The sequence below is a fragment of the Macrobrachium nipponense genome, chromosome 15 (genome assembly GCF_015104395.2).
Source record: "Macrobrachium nipponense isolate FS-2020 chromosome 15, ASM1510439v2, whole genome shotgun sequence".
NCBI lineage: Eukaryota > Metazoa > Arthropoda > Malacostraca > Decapoda > Palaemonidae > Macrobrachium > Macrobrachium nipponense.
This window is the reverse complement of record NC_087208.1, coordinates 76,704,474-76,720,021: the sequence shown is the minus strand read 5'-3', so window position 1 is coordinate 76,720,021 and position 15,548 is coordinate 76,704,474. Positions and strand designations below refer to the sequence as shown.

Genomic DNA, 15,548 nt, shown 5'->3' with positions numbered 1-15,548 from the left:
AAAATAATTTTTCATTAAATGTTTCATAATATTTTTCTTCATTACCCTTTCATATACTTTCATAATACGTGATGACAGACTCACAGACCTATAATTACTTGCTTCTAGTCTTGATCCACTTTTGAAAGTAGGGGTAATATATGCTAATTTATGCTCATCATAAATCGTGCCTGTATCTACACTTTGTCTTAATTATATTGCGAGTGGCTTTGTGACAGAATGAACTACTTTCTTTAACAAAATGGTAGTGACACCATCTGGTCCAGCTGCTGATCCATTTTTAATTTCGTTAATAGCCTGCACAATATCGGCTTCATTAATATCTATGTCCGATAAATATTCACTATTTTCATCTCTTATTTCTGTATCATTATCTTCATTATCAATTCTAGGGGTAAATTCTCTCATATCTTTCTGCTAATATGTTGCATATTTCCTTTTTTTCATTCGTTAATCTTCCTTCATTTCTTAGAGGGCCTATTTCTATTCTTTTATTCATCTTTTTCACATATGTAGGATCTTTTCTTCCAAGTCCCGTTTTTCATTTTCTTTTGATTGTATAATCTTTTGTTCTGCATTTTCTATCTTACTTTTTAGTTCCATCACTTTCCATGCATTCTTTTCTTTTGCAAGATCATTTTCCCACTTTCTGATTTTCTGGAACAAGATCCTTTTGTCTCTTAGTATGCATGACTGATGTTTATTTTTCTTCTTCGGTATATATTTATCCACCATTTTCTCTAATATTTTATATAATATACCCGTATTTACCTGTATATCATCATTTATGAATATGTTTTCCCAATCTTTGTTTAATTCTTCATTTATTTCTGACCATTTTATAATCTTACTATAGAAATTGTATTTTCCATATTCTTCCCACTTTTTCATCTCATGCTTATCTCTGTTTTCCCTCTTTTTGGAACAGACTGTTAATTCTATGATATTATGGTCTGAGATACTCGTATTATGCACTATTATTCCTTTAACATAATTCACCTCATTCACAAATAATAGGTCTAAAGTATTATCCTTTCTTGTTGGCAGGTGATATATTTATTGAATGTTGTGTTCTAGTAGCATATCTAATAGCCTTTCGAATTGCCTCTTATCTCCAGCACTACTATTACTCTCTTTTTTATATAAATGTATAACAACAACCACAATCTCCTATTCATTCTTTCCAATCTACAAAAGGAAAGTTAGTCTCCGGATAGGAGTATAGTCCAGTCTTTGTGATTTCTATATATATCATCCAATTTTTCTATTATTGTGTCAAACTCCTTAGTATTAGGGGGTATATATATTACGATGTTCACTAATTTTACAGATTCCAATTTAACTGCCATTAATTCACATTCTGAGTTACTATATTTCTTTTATATTTTTCCTTGATTTATGTCTCTTCCATATATCGCAGTTCCCCCTTGATTCTTATTTTTTCTATCTGATCTATAAGTTTGGAACCCCTTTATTTGATCGTCATTTTTTCAGTTTGGGTTAATTCTTCTAAGAACTCTATTTTTCTTTTTTAGTTACTTGTAAGTAAACCCTGCGCATTCATCACTATGATGGCTTGTGTCCCCATCATTTAATATGGGCAATAATAAGGATTTTCCCATGTCTCTTTCCTGTTCTGGCATGTTGTTCTTTTCTTCATTTCCAGAAGTTCCGACATTTAAAAAATCCAACTTTTCCCATACATTTGATCTTCCATCTCCATATTTATTCTTTTTGTGTATGAATCTGCATTTATCTCCATATCTGCACCATCCCCTGTCATTGTATATACTGTGCTTTTTCCTTGCACTGTATCTGGGAGCTGATGCTTGAATTCTTGATGCTGACATTCCATAAGAGGCTCCAGTGTAAATAGGTGGACAAACATGCATAACTCGGGTGCACCATGCAGTCTTTTAAGGTGCTTTTGGGTACCACAAAAGGCACAGCTGCCAACACTTTGCAGACAGCTGTGCCATCAACATCAGGGTTTAGAAGAGGACAGTCCTTCATTAGAGCCAGAATAGGCCCTCAGCTGTCATCTTTCTCTAGAGGGATCAAGTTTCATCCTGGCACATTCATCCCTCTTTACAGAACTGGTAGAAAAGGAGGGAAGGTTCAAGGTTGCAGCAATAAGGTGCAGAGTGCTGGATTGTTCAGGTCCTTTGGGAAGGATACAGGGCCCCTTTCAAGGGGCATCCCCCTTCCCACCATCTCATAGGCCCATTTTCTTCACTTTATTCTCCCAGGACTCAAATCATCTCCCTTGGAAATGGAAGCATAAGAAATGTTGGAGAAACTTGCCATTGAAGTTGTAGATGACTGTTCTCCAGGTTTCCTTGTATAAAAAAATGTAACAGGAAGAGGTAGGCCAAATACTGTTTAGGATAGAAACCCCATGTTATGTGTTAACTTCCATAAGAGAGGTACTTTGTCTGTTGTGTGAAGATTAGGTCAGACTTCTCCCAATTTATTATGATACCAAATTGTAGCAAAATGCTATACGAGGATTTGGACTTCCAGGTTCTTGTTCATCCAGGCTCATATATATGCCTTCAATTTGTCTGCAGAAGAGTAATATACTTACTCAAGATATTGTGCTTTGGTCTGGAGACCTCCCCACAAGAGTTTGAGAGGGTGTTTACTCCAGTATCAGTTTAGCCTCACACACTGGGATACACCTGTTGTAGTACCTTGTTGACTGCTGATAATGTGGCTTCAAAGCAGGAAATAATGAGGGACAGGGATTATCTAGCGTTTTGGATCGTAATAAATTGGAAGAAGTCAGACCTAATCTTCACACAACAAATGAAGTACCTAGGTATGATGTTACACAGGTTAGCAGCTAGGGTTTAACCAGCAGATGCTTATATTGCCAAGGTCAAGGAGATATTGTCAAAATTCCTGGCCCATTGAGAATGACCAGCTCAATGTGGGAAAATTCACCTTAGGCACAAGTCATCTTAAAAAAAAATCATGTTTACCTTAACTTGTGCTCAATGCAGTGGTGCTTTAAAAAGGAAGGCCATACACAACCAGTCCCCCTGACACTGGATTCTTTAGAAGGAAGAGGTAAAAGTGTATCTTGTTCGGTGACTGTCTGACAATAACCTCCAGAGATGCTGCTGTTCTCAGACATGTTGGAGGCAGGGTAAGCAGTGAAGCTGATTGGTTTCTTGATTTTGGGTGTGTGTGAAACAAGGAGGACATATACCTGTAGGTCAACATACTCAAGATGATGGTGGTGAGGGGGCCTACTTGTAATGCAAGCATTTTAATAGGAGTTCATGTGACACGTAGTGGCTGTCATGACCAGCAACACGATTGTAGTGTCATACTTCAACAAGTAGGGAGAGGGATATAGCATTATGGAGCTGCTGGTAAAGTACATCTTGTGCCACCAGAATGGGATGCTAACCAACTCAGCCATCAAAGTCAAATGTTGGGAATGGATGGAGCCCTTTTAACCAGGCACAGCAAAAAGCTTGTTCAAAGTTTGCGAGACTCCATGGCTAAACAGAATACTGCCTATGTTCAGTTTGCTGATGAGGGAATCCTGGTCAGTGATGGAGGATGCTTTCCAATAGCTATGGGACAAGCCTGACAATTATGCTTTCCTCTTCTTCTTAAATCAGAGATCACTCTCCAGTCAAAGGATGACCCTGATAGCCCTGAAGTGGTCTCAAGCTGAATGGTACCCTGACCTGCTGTTGCTGCTTATGATGAGACTGAGGAACTGCTTCCATTGCCCACATGACTTAGCTGTGCAGGTACTCATCATGGATAGAGATTATCTGCCATCTCCTTGAGAAGATTTTCTCAAAGAGATCCAGAGCAGATGTTTGGATCAGTCAAAAAGTATAGAGGTGTTTATCAAGCATAGTGGCCAGTCTTTGCTGCTTGATGTCTTACCAGCATTATATCTACCTCAGCTATGAAAGACTCCTGTCAGTCTCTGCAATAAGGTTTACTGTTCTGCCTGTCTTTGATCTGAGGTGTGTGAATCTTTCAACTTTACCAAAGATCGCCATGCTTTCAAGGAGATGAAGCCCTGTATCAGGATTTTGCACTAGTTGAAGCCATGTTGAAGCCTCTGTTGAAGCCCCTGAGGAAAGCCTTGGACAGGGATATGATATTGAAGACCTTGTTTCTACTGGCACTGGCATTGGCAAAGTGATTAAGAGATTTATACGGCCACTCTTACATAATGCATTAGTTTAAGGGGTTGCATTCTCTCGTTTCCTTTTGTACTGGAATTTGTGTGTAGCAAAGACACCGAGCAGCCAGTTACCAATGAAGGATAAGAGTTGTTCTTGGTCCCCTCCCTTTGAAACTTTGTGGACAATGGTGAAGGCAAGATGCTTTGTATCCAGTGTGAACCCTACATCACTACATTCAGAGGACACAGCACCTCAAGCCAAGTGTTGTCTTTTTTGTGAGTATGGGCAGATTGAGATGTCAAAGAGTATGATCTCATTCTGGCTTCAGATAGTGATCTGACTGGCTTACATGTCAGACAGTTTGAACAAATTAAGTTCTCACCCAGGGTGAGAACTTAATGGGCTAAGGGACATTTCCCCTTCCATGGTATTCAAGAAGAGCTTTTGGGTGCAACAGATATTAATGGCAGATGTGTGGCACTGCCAGACTACTTGTGTGTCTTTCTAGTTATGGATGTCACCCACAAGTCCTTGGAAACCTATTTTACTGGTCCTGTGGTGTTGGTGGCTGAACACGAGAAATTGCCAAGCTCCTGTGGGAGAGAATAGCATCTTGCCTAATGTTTACAATGAAAATTGTTGGATGTAAGGTGTATGAGTGATCACTCTCCCTCCTTCTAGCTATTTATTACGCTCACAAGCACCATATTCTAGCTGGCCATGTCAGATGCAGATTAGTTACTTAACACAACTTCCTTTCCATGACCTATGAGTAGTTGTTGTATTGTTCCCAAGTCATGTCCTTATGGTACGATCCCACCTCTACCGCTTGACATTACCCTACTGCCAAAGAGAAACTGATGCTACAATGTAATGTGTGCTTGGGTATTTACTCAAGTCTACACACATAGTAGTTTGCAAAATTTTAAATCTTGTTTCCAAACTTCAGTTGGTCTTAGCTATGCAAGAACTATATCCATATAGACTTGGGTGTGTTATTTAGAACAAATCTAATTATCTTGAAAATATGCCATTTTTTTATTTAATATCATGAAAATATGCCATTTTTTGTTTACATTTCAGGTTAAGCTGCTTTTCAACGAGTCTTCAATACTGCCCCCTTGCACCGTCTGCTTCTGGATGTGTCCAGCATATTTCAATACCACTTCAATACCTTTCACTCTTGCCAGTCCAAACTTCGTTTTTTTATCTTGCCTGTAAGTTTTCCTAGATTATTGCATTTACACATGTCCTATTACTTTATTATCTAATTTGGCATGTACGTACTACAAAGCATTTACAAATAATTTGTTCATGATTCATGATAAGCATTTTTTTGGTTATGCAAAGTTTCTCTATATATATATATATATATATATATATATATATAATCTATATATAGTATATATACTATATATATATATATATATATATATATATATATATATATATAGATAGATATATATATCTTACTGATGGTGGATGGTGGTATGTCGATTTCATTAGCCAGTGTCCATGAGGAAAGCATTTTCTTGAGATATAGCCCATTTTGTTGGGGACAAGTCAACAGGCATGCAATTCATGAAAACTTTTACTTATTTTCAAAAGCAATTATAACTTACAATACCCCAAACGTATAAGACCCCAGTTCTTCACTAAAATGATAAATCACTGATTGGTAAAATGGGTCCTCCTGATGGACAAAATGAGGGTAAATAAAATCAGCCTTAAAGATAAAAGATAGATGATGAGGATATAGCCATCTGCACTTTAGTATCTCGTAGTAGCCATCTTGCTTGGTGAGACGTACCCGCGTGAAGTCAGATTAATCAACAGATATCACAAGTTTAACATACGACTAGAATTTGAGAAATATCTAGAAGTGTTCGTGAACTATCGGTGATAAGATTAGTGTGAAAATAGTAGGATAAAGCGTCTTCTAAGTTAGTTTAACAAGTGTAATACTGAAATCAGAACAAGATGGCAGTAAGTTCCAACTGCGGGAAAAGGTGGCGTAATTTAGCTTGCTTGGCAGATTCGCAATACGATGAGGTAGCAGGAAGGGAACTGGCATTTCCCTCATCTATGAAATCAGCAACAGTCCTAACCAAAAGATACAAAAGCATTCATAGATATATTAGAAGGATATAATCCTTCAAACTGGAACAAATCTAATGAAACATCTTGAAATAATTGAAGAAGTTCCAAATAAAATCCAAGTGGTCAAGAGACTCATAAAGAAAATATACATAAACCAACATATTCCGACAAAGAAAATGAATAAGGTGAATCTTGTGAATATCCTAATTGATGCATTAGGAAAAAGAATGCCAAAAGCATGCAACTGTGTAGGTTTGGTATAGCATAGTCAATCCACAAAACCTAATCAGAAAATGTCTGCATGCAACATTCCGACCAATCCACAGTGTGCTGAGGTAATGCAAGATTTGAGAAAAGATACAAGAATTTTTTGTTCAACATGTCTATCATGGATAGACAATGTTATTAAATCAAGATTGAATGTACAAATAGTTGAGGATGAAGAAGAAGAGGAAGAGGAAGAAGAAGAAGAAAAAGAAGAAAAGAAAGGAAAACGGAAGAGAAGTAAACAAAATGAAATGACAGAAAAAATAAGGAAAACAAAGAACAAGATAAAAGTATGGATGCAGAGATACTCATTGATACTACATATGAGGCAATAAAGCAAAGCATACCTAGAAGAATAATTACGATATGACAACAGAAAAGCAAATCCCGAAGAGGCTCTACCCAGATCTACACAATGACGGGAAAGAGGAAAAAAATAGACAAGAAAGACAAAATCTGCAACCTTTTGAAAAGAGGGAATTGCAGATTTGGAGAAAGATGTTACTACAAACATCCTAAGGTATGTCAAAACTATGAAATATATGGTAAATGTGCATACTTAGATGGCTATGGGGATGATTGCAGAGATCTGCATCCAAAAATATGTAAAAACCTAAAAGAAGGAAAGGATGTAAGTTCGACAAAAAATGCAAATATATGCACCCTGTAGCCATGAATCATAATCAAATAAATAACCAACCAAGTAATAAAATCCAAAATAAGAAAGAAACAAATAAAGAGAGAAATCAAGAATATCAGGTAAAAGAGAAAAGCAAACCACCAATGAGATATGCAGAGGTGTCCAGCAAAAAATTTCAAAGCATCAGCTCCGAAATTCTACTCAAGAGATAATAACTGTATTTATTATGCAAGAGGATATTGCAGAAACGGAGAAAATTGCAGATTCAGACACAAAATGAATAATTATGATGAAGGAGATCAAATATTATGGAAAAGTTGGATTTTTTAATGTCAGGCAAATTTCTGGAAATGAAAAAAAGAACAACATACCAAACAGGAAAGAGACATGGAAAATCCTTATTACTACCAATATTAAATGAAGGAGAAAACACGCAAACCATCATAGTGATGAATGCGCAGGGTTTAGTTACGAGTAACTCAAAAAGAAAAATAGAGTACTTAGAAGAACTAACCCAAAATGAAAAAAGAAAATAGATATATGAATATAAGTGAAACCTGGTATTCCCAGAGACTGGGAATGATGATCAAATAAAAGGGTTCCAAACTTATAGATCAGATAGAAAAAATAGGAATCAAGGGGGAACCGCAATATATGGGAAAGACAAAAAACTAAGGAAAAATATATGAGAAATATAGTAACTCAGAATGTGAACTAATAGCGGTAGAATTTGAATCTGAAAAATTGATGAACTAGTAATATATAGACCTCCTAATACTAAAGAGTTTGACTTAATAATTGAAAAATTGGATGATATATGTAGAAATCACAAGGACTGGACTATTCTCCTATCTGGTGACTTCAACTTTCCTTTCGTAGAATGGAAAGAACGAATAGGAGACTGTGGTTGTACTTATACATATAAAAAAGAGAGTAATAGTAGTGCAGAAGATAAGAGGCAATTTGAAAAGCTATTATATGCTACTAGAATACAACATTCAACAAATAAACCACCTGCCAACAAGAAAGGAAAATACTTTAGACCTAGTATTTGTGAACGAGATGAATTATGTTAAAGAAATAATAGTTTATAATGCGAGTATTTCAGATCATAATGTCATAGAATTAACAGTTCATTGCAAAGCAAGTGAAAATAGAGATAAGCAAGAAATGAAAAAGTGGGAAGGATATGGAAAATACAACTTCTACAGTAAAATATAAAATGGTCAGAAATTAATGAAGAATTAAACAAAGATTGGGATAATATTTTCGTAAGTGATGACATAAGGGTAAATACGGAGATATTATATAAAATATTGGAGAAAATAGTGGATAAATATATACCGAAGAAGAAAAGTAAACATCATTCATGCATACCAAGAGACAGAAGGATCTTGTTCCAGAAAATCAGAAAGTGGAAAAAAGGTCTTGCAAAAGAAAAAAATGCATGGAAAGTTATAGAACTAAAAAGTAAGATAGAAAATGCAGAACAAAAGATTATACAATCAAAAGAAAATGAAAAACGGGACTTGGAAGAAAAAACCCTATTAAATATCAAGCAAACCCCAAACTATTATACTCATATGCGAAGAAGATGAATAAAAGAAGAATAGAAATAGGCCCTGAGAATTGAAGGGAGATTAACGAATGAAAAAAAGGAAATTTGCAACATACTGGCAGAACGATATAAGAGAGAATTCACCCCTAGAATAGATAATGAAGATAATGATATAGAAGTAAGGGACGAAAATAGTGAATATTTAGCTGACATAGAAATTAATGAAGCTGATATTGTGCAGGCAATTAATTAAATTAAAAATGGAGCTGCTGCAGGGCCGGATGGAGTCCCTGCTATTTTGTTAAAGAAAGTAGTTCATTCTATCGCAAAGCCACTTGCAATATTATTAAGACAAAGTGTAGATACAGGCAAGATTTATGATGAGCACAAATTAGCATATATCACCCCTACTTTCAAAAGTGGATCAAGACTAGAGGCAAGTAATTATAAAGGCCTTGAGCTCTAACATCACATATTATGAAAGTGTATGAAAGGTAATGAAGAAAAAATATTATGAAACATTTAATAAAAAATAATTTGTTTAATATAGGACAACACGGTTTCGTACCCGGAAAAAGTACACAAACCCAACTGTTAGTCCACCGTGAGAACATATTCAAAAATATGAAAAGCGGAAATGAAACAGATGTGGTTTATCTAGACTTTGCAAAAGCTTTTGACAAAGTAGACCATAATATATTAGCAAAGAAAATTAGAAAAACACAATATCGTAGATAAAGTAGGAAGATGGTTAAAAGAATTTTTACACAACAGAAAACAGATAGTTATTGCAAACGATGAGAAATCGGATGAAACCAAGGTAATATCCGGTGTGCCACAAGGTACGGTGCTAGCTGCAATACTGTTTGTTATTATGATTGAAGACATAGACAGTAATGTTAAGGATTCGGTAGTGAGTAGTTTCGCTGATGACACAAGAATAAGTAGAGAAATTACTTGTGATGAAGATAGGAACGCTCTACAAAGAGACCTTAACAAAGTATATGATTGGGCAGAGGTAAATAGGATGGTATTTAACTCTGATAAATTTGAATCAATATGGAGACAGAGAAGGAAAGCTATATGCATATAGGGGACCTAATAATGAGACAATCACAAATAAGGAAGCAGTTAAAGACCTTGGTGTGATGATGAATAGGAACATGTTATGCAATGATCAAATAGCCATTTTGTTGGCAAAATGTAAAGCAAAAATGGGAATGTTGTTACGGCACTTCAAAACAAGAAAAGCTGAACACATGATTATGCTTTATAAAACATATGTTCGTAGTCCACTTGAATATTGCAATATGATATGGTACCCACACTATCAAAAGGATATTGCACAAATAGAGAGTGTACAAAGGTCCTTTACAGCTAGAATAGAAGAAGTTAAGGACCTAGACTACTGGGAAAGACTACAATCCTTAAAATTATATAGTCTAGAAAGGAAAGAGAACGCTACATGATAATTCAGGCATGGAAACCAGATAGAAAGGAATGAAAACAGAAAATATCATGGAACTAAAAATATCAGAAAGAGCAAGCAGAGGTAGATTAATAGTGCCCAAAACTATACCAGGAAAAATAAGGAAAGCACACAGAACATTAATCCACTACGCACCAGCATCGATAATGCAGCGTCTATTCAATGCGTTGCCAGCTCATCTGAGGAATATATCAGGAGTGAGCGTAGATGTGTTTAAGAATAAGCTCGACAAATATCTAAACTGCATCCCAGACCATCCAAGATTGGAAGATGCAAAATATACCGGAAGATGTACTAGCAACTCTCTGGTAGACATTAGAGGCGCCTCACACTGAGGGACCTGGGGCAACCCGAACGAAATGTAAGGTCTGTAAGGTAAGGTAAGAGTTGTCATTCCTGAAGTATTTTGCTACTGGTTGTTCATTAGTGATATACAGACAACCCCGTATTCGCGGACTTTTTTTTGGACCATATCTACCCGTTATTTGTGGGAAATTCGCCTATTCGCTGGTTTTCGAAGATAGATATTTACCAATTAGTGTATTTTGATGTTATTATCATGACTGCATACATTTTTATAATACAAAAATTATTTACTAATTTTCAGATATTAATATTGATTAATACTGTTTTAGTAAGTTTAATAAGATTCAATGATATAATAAAAATAATAATTCTCTCTCCTACAGAGATGTATGTTTTTTGTATGATAAATAAATTATTTACTAATTTTCGAATATTAATATTAATGTAAAGAGCAGTCAGTACATTAAAGGAAATACTATAGTGAATTAGTAAGATTTTACGTTTATAAATTAAAAAATTATGTAAGAATGAAGGAAATCCCAGTCTTCCTGCATCTTTCTTTCTAACTCCAAGTACCAAGAGATGAGGAGGTCAATATGTCAAGTGATGTGATAGGAGGGGAGGGAGTGTGTTGTTTTGCTCTCTCTCTCTCTCTCTCTCTCTCTCTCTCTCTCTCTCACACACACACACACACACACACACACACGTACCTACTGAGATGAAAGAATTTTTACAGTAGTACATGTCTAACAGGGAAAAATCTCTAATGAGGCCAAATGACACTCGTTTAAACAAATGGAAACAAAACATCCAACTGGAAACGTAGCCTACCTTTATTCTGTTGAATGCCATCACTGGAGTTGGCTGAAAATCGGTTTCAAACTAGGCTAATATAAACTCTCGTGGTTACGAAAATATACTTCTTATTTCCCAAAATTAGCTAACCTGAAAATGGAATAAAATTAATTAAACCTGACTCAAAAAGAAACTTTAAACTATCATATTCCTCTCAAAATCATACTTAAGAAAGTACCCCCTTTTCCCATAAGTGTCCAAACATTCATAGTTTATTAATAGTCAAAATTAGTCTAGAGTAACACCCATAGGTGACTTCAAATCCATCTGAAATGAAAAGACCAAAATCATGACAACATAAAGCATTAAAGTTCGTCAATAAAGAATGTGTGTCGCACCTCACTTCCCTTTCTCTAGAACTCAAGCAATTGTCACTCCACATGTTAACTTTTTTAAAGTTCACTTTACCTTGTCCGACAGACCTGCAACACCTCTTCTGGCACCTCTTCTGTGGCGTGTTCCATACTATCAATCGAATTTAGTGAGTCCCCCTTTGCAACTTTACCACAAGATTATATGTCATTTTCTGTTCATTACGAACACACACACACTCACTGATTGGCACACAAGAGCCATGCACGCTACATACATGAAACTCGTGATCTTCGAAGCGCATCACTGACCCCAATTGTGCGTCGGTAAGCTTTCCTGTTTGTTTGTTCATTTCAGCATCTTCTAGGAATCCAGCGTTTTGCATCTGTCTCCAGCCAGCAAGAGCTAAGGATATCAACCCGACTATTTAATATTATAGACTGTTGCTGGTGCCTTTAAGATGGCTCGGCCACCTCTATCTTTTGTGCATCCCTGTCACATACCACATTGGCTACTGGTATATACTAGTTCATAATATTTGCAAGATAGCTCCTATAACACATATTTCAACTATCGTTATAGCTACTATAACTGCAATCACTGGAACTGTGTAGTGTTTGTCAAAGAAGAATTCATCCCCATCATTATCCTCTAGCAGTGGAACCATAACCGTCTCCAGTGTAGTTGGAACTTTAACTGCCTCGTGGTCCCATGTAAGTGTTTCATGCACACCTTTGTCGAATAATTGTAGATCCTGGCTGAGCGCATAAACCATCTCGAAACGACTCTGCATGCGCCATTATTAAGCATCTGCGACCCCTGTAGGTGTATCCTAACACCCTTGTTGCTGAACTATAGATTCGATGTCTTCTGATGAAGGAATCTTAACTGCCACCTCGTTGCTAACTTGAAATTTCCCGTGACTCCCATGCAAGTGCGTCTTGCACCCGCCTCGTAAAAGATTGTAGACTCCTGAGACAATCCATCGACGACATTTCGTCCATGCAAAGGCGACCCATGACATCGTCTTCCATGTGAAGATCCGACCTCTGGCGTTGTAGATCCTAAGTTGTTTTCGTTGTCACCCTCGTATGAAGTTGGGAATTCTCTAAAGTCATCATGTGTTCATGTTTCGTCATTAGTAGGTTCTAACTGAGTTTTTGACAACTCTACATGATCTTAGGACAAATAAAGTCTTGCTTTAACACACGAATCTGTCATAAACTAATATACCCAATCTCGTAGTCAATTATTAAGGACTAAAATTCCTCACTAAAATAAAATATGATCTTTATCTACTGACCCCTCATAATTAATCCCGTATCTGACAAATATACTATCAAAAAACTCCATAATGTCTATACAGCAAAACCCCTGAAATGTTTATACAGCTAACCTCCATCAAACATAATGTTGAATATCCCTTCAATCCTACATATCCCTAGATAAAGTTTACCTCCTTTTTATTATAGAAATCCTATGTAAAGTTCAAATAAAAAAGAAACCGCTTACAAGTTTCCCTTGTAGGAAAAAAAATAATGATAATCCAACTTTTCCCATTACAAAATGTATAAGGAGAAAAAAAAAATATAATTCAGCGCTTTTCCATATAAAACGTAGTATGTATCATCACGCAACTTGCTGCCGCAACATATCAGTATCAACGCGAATTGACCCCTTCTTCCCCATGGAATGTCTTCATCGACACTCCTGAAAACGGTGCAAACATCTGAGTAATCAACTCCAAAAGAAAATATCAACAATCGGTTTTATCACAGCATTGTCAGCATTAAGCCACCTGTGTATACAAAATGTGCTCAAATCGCACTATGGACTCTTCTAGTCAGACTCGTAAACTCGGAAATCATCATTCCTTCAAATGGCCCAAAAAGTCATTTATTGAATCGTCGATGGGAATCCTTAATAAATCTTTACTGATACTATAGAACCACATTCCTCAAAAATTATCCTCAGGACATTCTCGTTGTCACATCAAGGGTACCCAAAAATTGTCCTCGAAAACGTGTATTAAAAAAACCGCCAATTATAAAATATTCCCCACAGGCTAAATCGTAAGCCATTTGACCACCAATGTACCTCAAAGTAACTCATTCATGATACTGCCACATGTATATAAACCCCCAATAATCACCTAGTCAGGATATAAACCACAGAAAACCACAATTCAAGAATTACGCATAACAATTATATACCGCCAAATATAACCACTGATGAATACCTCATAAAATACAACACCTTCATAGGGCCCCACAAAACCACAATGCACTAGTGCCACTCCCCAAGAGCCATAACACCAAAAAGAATCACAATCGCCACCTCTTTGGCTCGTAAAACCACAGATCACCACCAAAAATCATAGCCACAAAAGAATTCACCACCAAATTGCCACAAAACTCAGCCCCACTAAACCAATACAGCCAGGAATCACCAAATCACTACCACAGACCTCTTATAATATTTCTCAACTTAACAGTAATTTCCCCATATTTTCCACACTGTTTTTCATCATGAAATAATTACTTCTGGTTTTTACGCCAAATCGCTGCAGTTTGCGCATAATAAGAAAAATAGTAGAAGAAATGAAAGGGAAAAAACCGTTACATTAAACTGATTAATCACATTTCGTCAGCCATTTGCAAAATCTGAAAAAAATGCAACTGTGATGTTATTATTAGTTACTACTACCAACCCTTTTCAATTTAGATATGTGGGTTAATTTCGACCGACCTGTCTTTTCATCTAAGACTACAAATCTGTTTCCTGTCTTTTCCTCAATAACTCTAAAAGGACCTTCAAATTTCGGACCTAATTTGTAATTTAGTTCATTTCTCACATTGATTTTTAAAAATGCATTGTCTCCAACAGCAACTTTAACATCGAATGATTTCTTGTTACTTCTTTCCACCATTTTTCGGGTTGTAGCCTCGAGATTATGACTGAGACAAGCATGTCTCCTTTGCTGAAATTAATGCTTCGATTGTATCTTCACCATGATGAGGTATAGTTAACAGATCAAAGGTGCCTCGTGCTTAGCAACCAAACAATGTTTCAAATGGAGTCATTTTAATTGAATCACTAACCATAGTGTTGATGTTATACAACAACATCTATATGTCTGTCCCAGTATTTATCATTTCCTCCTACAGTCATCCTGAGAGCTTCGAGCACTTTCCAGTTTACTCGTTCACATAACCCATTAGCTTCAGGTCTGTATGGAATAATTGTTACCTTCTGTATCCCCATGACTTCTGCCAAACATTCTAAAATCTTGTTTACGAATTCTCTGCCATTGTTGGTCAATAAAACCTCGGGTGAGCCATATCTGCAAATGAAACCACTGAAAAATGCTATAGCTACTTCTTCAGTTGTTTTATGCTTAAGTGGAAACATTTCTACTATCCTCGTTAGTTCATCTATTATTACCAACAGGTACTTATTTGCATATCTAGATTCACAAAAATTTCCTCGGATATCCATATGTATTCTCTGAAAAGGTCTATTTGGTATCGGATATGACCCTAATTTGCAGGAAGTTATCCTTGCTGAAATGCAAGCATTGCATAGTGTACGGTTTTTCACAAAATTTTCCACATCTTTCCCCATATTTTTCCAAATATATTTAGCACGCACCTCATTATACGTTTTTTCTATCCCCAAGTGTGGACTACCGAACCTGCAATGTACTATATCCAAAACCACTGAAATTAGGACTTTCGGAATTACGATCTGTGTCGCGCCTCCTTTACTTTCACTAGTCCTTATATTTAATTTTCCTGGCCAACAGATTACCTTCTAATTCTAAACCTGAAAAAGGTAACTTATAACCTTTCCTGACTGATT

General features: G+C 36.2%; 1 long non-coding RNA gene across 1 annotated transcript in view; it reads left to right on the top strand.

Moving 5' to 3' along the window:
* LOC135226894 (uncharacterized) overlaps positions 1-5,367 on the top strand; it is a 19,009-nt gene extending 13,642 nt beyond the window's left edge. Inside the window, exon 3 of the long non-coding RNA XR_010317309.1 lies at positions 5,244-5,367. This is a non-coding gene — a long non-coding RNA (uncharacterized LOC135226894). The remainder of the gene's footprint in view (positions 1-5,243) is intronic.
* Positions 5,368-15,548: the final 10,181 nt, after the last annotated feature.